Source organism: Myxocyprinus asiaticus, chromosome 48 (assembly GCF_019703515.2).
Source record: "Myxocyprinus asiaticus isolate MX2 ecotype Aquarium Trade chromosome 48, UBuf_Myxa_2, whole genome shotgun sequence".
NCBI classification, from domain to species: domain Eukaryota; kingdom Metazoa; phylum Chordata; class Actinopteri; order Cypriniformes; family Catostomidae; genus Myxocyprinus; species Myxocyprinus asiaticus.
In genome coordinates, this window is record NC_059391.1 from 14,202,936 (window position 1) to 14,212,848 (window position 9,913).

The window sequence follows — 9,913 nt, forward strand, 5'->3', positions numbered from 1 at the left end:
TATGCAACCTGGTTTTTATAGAATTATATTACTATACCTAGATTTTTGCTAAATGTTTTTATGTGGCTCGTTGTACTGTACGTATCCTGGTGAATTGAACACTAGAGGCACTACAACAACGACTTATTCACTTTCACACAAATCACAAGTAAAACGACAGTTTATCAGTTCACTAACACGTACTTTTTGCCCTGTCCCTCACACAATGCTATCTTTTGATATCTAAAGATTTTTATGCTGTAGCGCAGGTGATGGAGCACTGCACTTGCGATGTTAAGGACTGGGGTACGAGTCCCAAAGAGCACACAAATCGACATGAGAAGTGAAAGTCTCATAGGAGCGCAACTGATGGCACTGGCAAGACAAACAGTCCGACTAAGCTGATCCACCAATCAGAACGATCATTTCAGACGCGACTGGATATTGGTAACCAATCATATTTTCCATTTCAGTAAGATGCATGGCATTTCCATCCACAGAACTGCCGCTCACTGGATGTTTTTTGTTTTTGGCACCATTCTTAGTAAATTCTAGAGACTGTTGTGTGTGTGAAAATCCCAGGAGATCAGTAGTTACAGAAATACTCAAACCAGCCCGTCTGGCACCAACAATCATCCATGCGATTATCTAATCTGCCAATAGTGTGGCAGCAGTGTAGTGCATAAAATCATGCAGATATGGGTCAGGAGCTTCAGTTAATGTTCACATCAACCATCAGAATGGGGAAAAAAATGTGATCTCAGTGATTTTGACCGTGGCATGATTGTTGGTGCCAGATGGGCTGGTTTGAGTATTTCTGTAACTGCTGATCTCCTGGGATTTTCACACACAACAGTCTCTAGAATTTACTCAGAATGGTGCCAAAAACTAAAAATATCCAGTGAGGGGAAGTTCTGTATATATATATACATTTAACTTATGCAATTAAACTTTGTGAAAATACTGCATGTTATTACACCATGCTAGTTTTTGATGCTCTTCATAGATGCTGGAAAACTGTGTCCTGTTATTTTATCAAATGGCTTCTTTTTTGTGCCTTTTACTGTTGTCGGTGGTGCCTTTTACTCGTGATATCAAATTATTTCAATTTATATTTTTAAGTAAGAAAACAATTCCATTATCCACAGAAAAGCACATTATTGTACACAAATAAAACAAATAACCATTAATTATTTTGTAGGCTTTATATGGTAATACAAGCCAACATGTTAACGTGAACATTACTACCCTCATATTAGCTATACAATGCTTAACAGTTTATTGTGAATTATGTATTCATTTATTAATTAGAGAAATTATAATGTATTACCAATTTTGATAGTAGCCTAATAAAAGGAACATTAATGACACCTATTAATTTAAATACATATTGAACACCATGGTTCTTAGTAGTGTAATGTACACCATGCCAGCAAGGGACTATGATTACAACAGCCATTTTATTACGCATTTTACATACTGTATATAAATGTAAATATATTAATTTTAGAGACCAGGTGCTTGTTTTAATTTTATTTAATTTAATTCTCCGGTTCCTTCCAGGGGGTCTGAGACACCCCAGAGACCCCCGGTAATTTGCACCGTGCTCAGAACAACCACCCAAAACACACTAGAATTATTTGCAAAGGCAATTACCACTAGTACTAGAAACAGAGTTACAAACATTGCTACTTAATTGGTATCAGCTAAAGGCTGTGTGTTGAAACTATACAGTATTATGTGGTTTGAGGCCACATCCTGCTCCACTTTGATGCAGTCAGGCATTTGAAACAGATGTATGAGGGGTTGTGACTGGAATATATTTCAGCTTTGCTCTTCATAAACCCATAAACAGCCAAATATTGGATGGCAGTAAATTCAAAAAGGCTGCTGGAGTCAACCTGATTTGCATTTAAAACAAAATCCCAGCTAATATTCCTTTAGATCAGATGAAGCATGGAAAAACCTGATCAAAGATCAGCCCTTTGCATCATCTTTCTGTCTGGCAGTTCACAGATATTCGGATTAGCCAAGTTATTGTTTGACCTTGAACAACACAAAAGGACGAAACTGTCAACAAACTGATTAATGGTAATGGAATGCAAGCCTGGAGATTATCTTTATTTCTTTCTTTATTATTTTGCGTGTTTTATCTTGACAAGAATTTACGTTGAGATTGCAGAGACAAAGCAGAATGATCCCCCATACAAATAAACAGCTGAGCTTGCCATCCTAGTTCGGTAACATTACTTCCAAGGAATCTGCTGAAAGTCTGGCTGGGATACTATGTGAACCTGAGAGCGGCATGCTTTGAATTCCAAATAGTTGTACAGCAGCCCATTGCAGTTCTGCTAGATTTTATCACAAAACACTCCCACCTTATTACCATCAGTCATGTTACCCAGTTTCAGGAGTGTAGTATTTCTCTCTTAAGTTTCTTGTTGTATGCAACTGTCAAGGATTTTGCAAACAGATCACATTTTTTCTTTAAACATCCATTTGTTTGTCAGAAGACATCTTGCATCACCAAGAACAATCTTTTTTATTCATTTTTCCATCAGCAGGGAACATGTAATACATGAAAAGCTACAGAGTTCATCTCAACTGTAGAGAAGACCAGGGCTAGTTCTCACACTGTTTACTCCAGTGAATATTTCTCAGGGTAGGTTTATTTTTGAAAGACGATTTCTGTATATGCACATACTTTATTTTTAATGTATATGCACACACATGTACGTGTTGTCTACTAAAAAGCTATTCAACATCTACACTGTTATTGCTCAGGGAAACAAGGAAATGGTAAAAGGATTGTCACTGGGACTTTTTTGTACCTCTGATTAAAATGTATAACTCATTTGGGTACATAATTGTACCCTAAGGACCTATTGTGTACCTTTTAAGGTTCATTAATTTGTTTTGATCCTCAGGGAACAAAAAAAATGTACCTTTTTGTCTCCTTAACTTAAAGGGATAGTTCACCCGAAAATGACAATTCTCTCATCATTTACTCACCCTCCTGGCATCCCAAATGTGTATGACTTTCTTTCTTCTGCAGAACACAATTGATGATTTTTAGAAGAATATTTCAGCTCTGTAGGTCCATACAATGCAAGTGAAAAGGTGCCAAAATTTTGACACTCCAAAAATCACTTAAAGGCAGAATAAAAGTAATCCATATGATTCCAGTGTTTTAATCCATGTCTTCAGAAGCGATATGATAGGTGTGGGGGAGAAAGAGATCAATATTTAAGTTTTTACGTTTTTTGCCAGAAATTCTTCTCCCTGCCAAGTTGAGGAAAATATGCGTGAAGAATGTGAATCACCAAAAACACAAGAAGAAGAATGTGAAAGTGAATGTTAAAGTGGAGATTGACTGAGCAGGGAGGAGAATATATAGTAAAAAAGAATTAAATATTGATCTGTTTCTCACCACACCTATCAAATCGCTTCTGGTGACATTGATTTAACCACTAGAGTCGTATGGATTACTTTTATGCTGACTTATGTGATTTTTGGAGCTTCAAAATTTTGGCATCCATTCACTTGCTGTGTAGGACCTAAAAATTTCAATTTGTGTTCAGCAGAAGAAAGAAAGAAAGTCATACATATCTGGGATGTCATAAGGGTGAGTAAATGATGAGAGAATTTTCATTTTTGGGTGAACAATTCCTTTAAGGGTACAAGTATGTACCCAAAACAAGGGTACCACCCAAGTGACACTTTGTACCTTAAATGGTAAAATTTTCTGGGAGAGTACAGGTTATTGAACATGTGCTGACCTTTTGTGACAACACGCCCGAATAGAGGGGTAAGTTGTCACAATGGAAACTGCTACTAAAAAGACAATTTAAACAGTAAAACAATTCATGAGACAGCAAAATTGTAAAAGATACACTGTAAAAAATGTTTGACAGGTAACCTAAAAATGTGCTTCATGTGGTAACATTAAAAGTAACTGGTCAAAAATGTTATTTAATCTGACTAAATAAACCTGGCAAATTAGGTTACATCAACAAAAGTAGTTTTTATGAGTTAGATCAAGTAGAAATTGTTTTTTGAGGTAACAATTGCAGGTTTATATACCCAACCATTTTTTGGGCCTACAAATATTACACTCATATATAATGACAACTTGCCCCAATACAAATGTGACAACCAGACATTTATTTAAAATACCCCTTTCCTGAGAACACAGTTAAAAATTTCTGTTAAAATCTACCTCCATTATATAGTTGATCTTTACCCTTGCCTGAATATATCTCTGTGGTTTTATTTTTGTCACTTGCTTACCCAACAGCTCAAGCAAAAATATGATCTTGAAATTTCTGTTTGGAGGACAGAATTAACAAAAATAAACTTCAAATAAACTTGCAAAACCACTGCTAGAGCAAACAAATATTTTGAAATTGGACTTGGACACAAATGAAACTGAAATTGAACTCAAAACCCTTACAGAGATATAGCTTTTGTGACAACTTGCCACGGTCTCAACTATATCCAAACACACACCTTCAAACATCTGATTGGTTCTGTCAATATCAGCACCCTGGATGCCCGCCTGACCCGTGAGGTCTCTAACCTCACGTTTGTTCCTTCCTTCTTCATCCACCCTGTTTATTCGACTCATTAGCCGTCTCAAAGGTCTCCTGCGGCTCTCTCCCAGATGCACGACTGGATCAATGGACTCAAGATGGGTGGAGCTGAATTGTAATGTTTGCTCGCCTGCGGATTGGCACACACTGTAGCTGGGGGCCGATCAATGAAAACTTTGCTGCGTGGAGATAAGAGAGGGCATCTTGTAGCTACTGCCCTTTCTTTTATCACCCTGCTTTCCTCACTGATGAGCTTTAAAGTTGCACTGTGTTAGCAAGATTCAGCCACACTGGGCAAAGCTTGACTTTAAGGGCTTAGGGCAGCCCATGTTCAGAATTCATTTATTTCTGCTGCTCCAACGGTCTGCATAAAACCGCAATGTCCGTGTTAGAAGACTTACCAGGATATTTTAAAGAGGAGGTTGCCAGAAAACATTACATTTTAAGGGAAATGGCTTCTTATCAGAAATTAAAATCCTGACAGCACACAAACATCGAATCGTTTACTTGTCCACTAGAGAACATTGGCTGCAGGGAGAATTTTTAAAGTTAACTGTTTAAGAGCTTCCAGCCTCTTAAGAGAGGGTGAGTGGCCAGTTTCATAGCAACTGAAAGGAGGCGGATGGAGGCCAACAGGGTGCTTGATGGTCAATATATTCAGGGCTCAGGTTGAAAATGGTTCAGTGAAACACTCATGGGGAAGCGTTTCACTGACCCACTACATTTTCTTCTAGATCTTGAATCAAATTACACCAGAAAAAAATGGCAAAAAGAAAAAACCTATCCCTCCATCATATTGTTAAATTTAGCATAATATAAACACAATTTCAGGCAGATCTATAATGAGTTAATTAGTGAATCATAGATAAAGTGGTTTGGACACCTGCGTGGTCAGTGATGTTACAATTGCTGTCGGTCTCTCTCACTTCTCTACATTACAGCCGGCCTGCCACTGATCGAGAGACTAATGACTTTATTACAAGACAAGACCTGGTAGTCTATCTTAATGGAAATCACCAAGAATTATTTCCATGCTTCTCGGTCATTATTTACTTCTTCTCTTGTTCTGGATGAGGGTTGCACAAGACATCCTGATGTTTTTGGGCAATGTAGAAGTGTTGCACTGCAGATCATTTTGCACAGACATTTGAATCCGTTAACACTTTGAATATTACAAGACTATGGGTGCTAGGGATAGGCATAAACTATCAGATCAAGGGGTTATAAATTAAGTAATATATTTGCAGTATCTCTCATTTATAATACATACAGTATATAGGGCATATGAAGGAACTCTGATGTTCAGATAAAAGCATACATTTTCTCAGTTTAGGTGCTTTGCAATAAATCGGATCAGTGCAAAATGGCATTTTTGTTTTTTTTTTTCTTTTTTTTTTTCTGCAAGAAATTTATTTTTCCCCCAAAACAGTGTAATTGTTTTTTTGTTTTTTTGTTTTTTTGTTTTTCAAACACAGGCTGAGGTGGGTAGAGTAGCCAAAAACTGTACTCGAGTAAAAGTACATTTACTTGAAAAAAGAAATCACTCAAGTAGAAGTAAAAGTAGTGATGTTAATAATTACTTGAGTAAGAGTAAAAAAGTATCCAATTAAAAGAATACTCAACTATTTACTTTCATATGTAACAAAATGGATGTTTAATCTCCAATATTCAATTACAACCATTACAGGTTGGAGCTGCAGTTCTAATCTTGATATATCCGCTTGTCTTGGTGTAAAATTAAAGCATTGCGTGACATAAGAAAGTATTTGTTTTGAGCGCTTGCTGCTGCTGCAGTCATGAACTCGGGTGTGTCTCAATCAGTTCCCTAGTTCAGTAGTCAGGGCTGATCAGGGAGTCTCATGCTGCTTCCGAAACCAGGAAAATACTGCTTTTGGAGGCTGTATACGGAGGCAGGATGAAAATAAGGTGCTTTTCAAACTGTTCTGAAACCTGTTTCCTAAAGAGTTCCATTCATTCAAAACAGCTGTCAGTTAAGCCATTAACTGATTAGGCAGCAAGGCAGCAATTCAGCTGCCTACGTTTTCAGATGCAGCCTCATTCGCAAAATCGTTCCAGTGCACAGAAATGTTCGCTCCCTAAAAAATACTACAATGCACAGTAAAAACCAGGGAGCATCATTGCTCACTATGTTCCCTTACCGGAAACGTCATTATGTCTTCTGAAGTTTCTCAAGTCATTAGAAGTCGAGCACAAGCGTAAAATGATGAAGCCCAAGCCTATTTTCAACAAACATGTACTCAAGTAAATGTAACTGATTAAATGTAGTGCGATAATACCCACCTCTGTAAATAGGCTATAAACATCTTAAAAATTCTTATTTAAATATTCTTTATGTAAAAAATTGTTATTTATGGGCTATTAATATTGTTTGTAAATATTAGGCTACTTGCTAATTCTTGTATTTACTTGTATTTCCTGTCGGCTGTGGAAATGAATAAATGAATCACTCTTTTTTTTTTTTAATTACTCGGTTCTTTAAAATATCAGTTTGCGGTTCAGTTTGAATCATTCAGACAGCTAACTCACACACTGAATCATTTGGAGTGTTTTTTCTCTCCGTAAAACACTACCAATATACTTTAAAACACAGAGAATAAACACAGCACTGGATGAAATGGAATATTAACCTTCAAAAACTGAAAGTAATCCCACATCTTATCATTTTCCAGCGAAGAAGAGATCGACTCTGTACTGCAGGTAAACACTCCCTAAACTATTTTTTTTTTTTTTTTTTTTAAACAGTAGGCCTAACTACATGAAAAAGTACCATGACATAACCATAACATGTCTTGACATTACATGTATCATAGTAGCGTATTATGGTATATTTTGAAATACCTACTATGACAATTTTGTATTGGTCATTTTGAGTGGGAATAATTCAGTATCAAGGAATATATTAACCCTGTGAGACCACGTGTGGACGTTGTATTTTGGCTTCACTATACTCAACGCATAATTTAAATGAATTAAAACCAGCTGAATACTGTTCACAAGACTTTACACTGTCATTTAAAGGTTAAACTTATGGCGGACCGCGTACCATGTCACAACAGCGTGACGTCGATTTCCGTGAAGCGCTTCTATGGGCGCAACGTCAACAAAAATTCCTCTGGTAAGAAACCTGCACTTTATCTGAGACTTGGCATGGATCAAAAGCAATTTTTTTGGATGTTTTTCTTAATATCGTTCCATTAATTCCTCCCACTGATGATTACAAATATGGCCGCTGCAAGGAAAAATGGTTGTCACTGAAACAGGTCAATATGCAGGTGCTTGGTTTGGCAGTGACCTCTGTGTGAGCAGTGCTTTGTTCATAGCTACCATTAATATTCACAATAGACGTGTTCTGTGTGAACGTAACTTAATAATACTCTTTGTTCATGCTTGACAGGCACTGGCTTTAAATGCTAACAAAACAAACCACCAGTTTCTCAAATCCTGAAGATTTCATAATTATCCATGGGTTGTTGTGGAAATGGATAGCTCCCGAGATTTATGTATTGATTAGCTCTATATGTATAATAGCTACAGCAAAGCCAAGTTTACAATCAGTAGTATGCGTGATAGAGGACACTTAAAGGATTAGTTCACCCAAAAATGAAAACACAACTCCAGTCGATCAATGAATGTCTTCTGAAGCGAATCAATAGGTTTATGTAAGAAACAAGTCGATAATTAAAACATTATTCACTTTTAAAAAGCGCTTCCTGCCAGCAGTTGACACATCACGTAGCTGTCACGCGACATAAGCGCATCGGCGAGTTCACGCTAGAATTTGGAAGCAGCGCTTATTAATAACAGAAGAAGGAACATCATGCGAGAGTTCTTCCATTTCAAACAGCATTAGAGCCCTGGACGGAAGCTCTGATTTAAAGTTAATAACTTTTAATTATCGACTTGTTTCTTACATAAACCTATCGATTCACTTCAGAAGACATTCATTGATTGACTGGAGTGCATGGATTACTTTTATGCTGCCTGAATGTGACTTTTGGACCGTCAAAGTGCTGGCACTTGTTTATCTGCATTATAAGGACCTGACAGAGCTCTATCTTCTTCTAAAAATCTTCATTTGTGTTCTGCTGAAGAAAGACAGTCATACACATCTGGGATGGCATCAGGGTAAGTGAATAATGAGAGAATTTTCATTTTTGGGTGAACTATCCCTTTAAATGAATATTCCGAGTTCAATATATATTAAGCTCAATCAACAGTATTTGTGGCTTAATGTTGATACCACAAAAAAAAAAAAAAAAAAAAAAAATGGACTTGTCCTTCATTTTCTTTAAAAAATAAATAAAGAACAACAACAACAAAAACCCCACATCTAGGTTACAGTTAGGCACTTACAATGGAAGTGAATGGGGCCAATCCATAAATGCTAAAAAGACACTGTTTCAAAAGTATAGCCAAAAGACGCCAAAAGATGCAAAGGATTGCTTACTAACCCTCATATGTGTGAAGTTATGTCCAATTTTACAACTTACGTAACAGCGAAAACCCTAAAACGACCGCAAAAATGATAATTAAAAAAAAAATTTCAGCTCAAATAATATACAAAACAGAAAAATATATGTAAGTGCTTTTATAAAATTACATTTATGCCTTTAAACCTTCCAAAAATTCTCTACAAGTGAGCAGCAAGTGATCACCCCATTTACTACAAGTGTAAGTGCCTCACTGCAACCTTGATTTTTGATCTCACATAAACACAGTTGTCTCTTTATTGGTTTATTAGAGGCCTGTGACAATGATTAGCGGTCACTGAGAGCACTGTGAGGAAAAATGTTAATTAAATGTAAATACATGTGGAGCGTAATATCTACAGTTCTTTTATGCACTGTTCAAATTGGGGGGGGGGGGTCCGACACCCCCAATAATAGCTAAGGGACCCCCCATAAGACCAAAATAATGTAACTTGGGGGGTCCCTGGTGTTTTATCAAAACTAGAATACTAGAAACATAAAAAAAAAAAAATTAAAAAAAAAATTTCCCAAAATGTTTACAGTGACAGAACGTGACATTTTCCATTATCTGTTCCAGTTTTCATAAATAACCTAAATCAGATTATTTACGTCAGAAAATTCTATATACTAAACACGCCCAAATGTGCCATGCCCTGTTTTCTTAAGTAACTTATAGACGGTGACTGGTAACTGGCAGAGTGGATCCTCATTTTCACCTCACAATAATTGTAAAATATTGTTCTTTGATTTATGGTTGTTGGTACTTCTAAATTACTAACATTAAATCATCTTTTATCTTAGAACTAAACCGTCGCTAGAGGTTCATTAATATGCTCGCAGTTAATATGCATG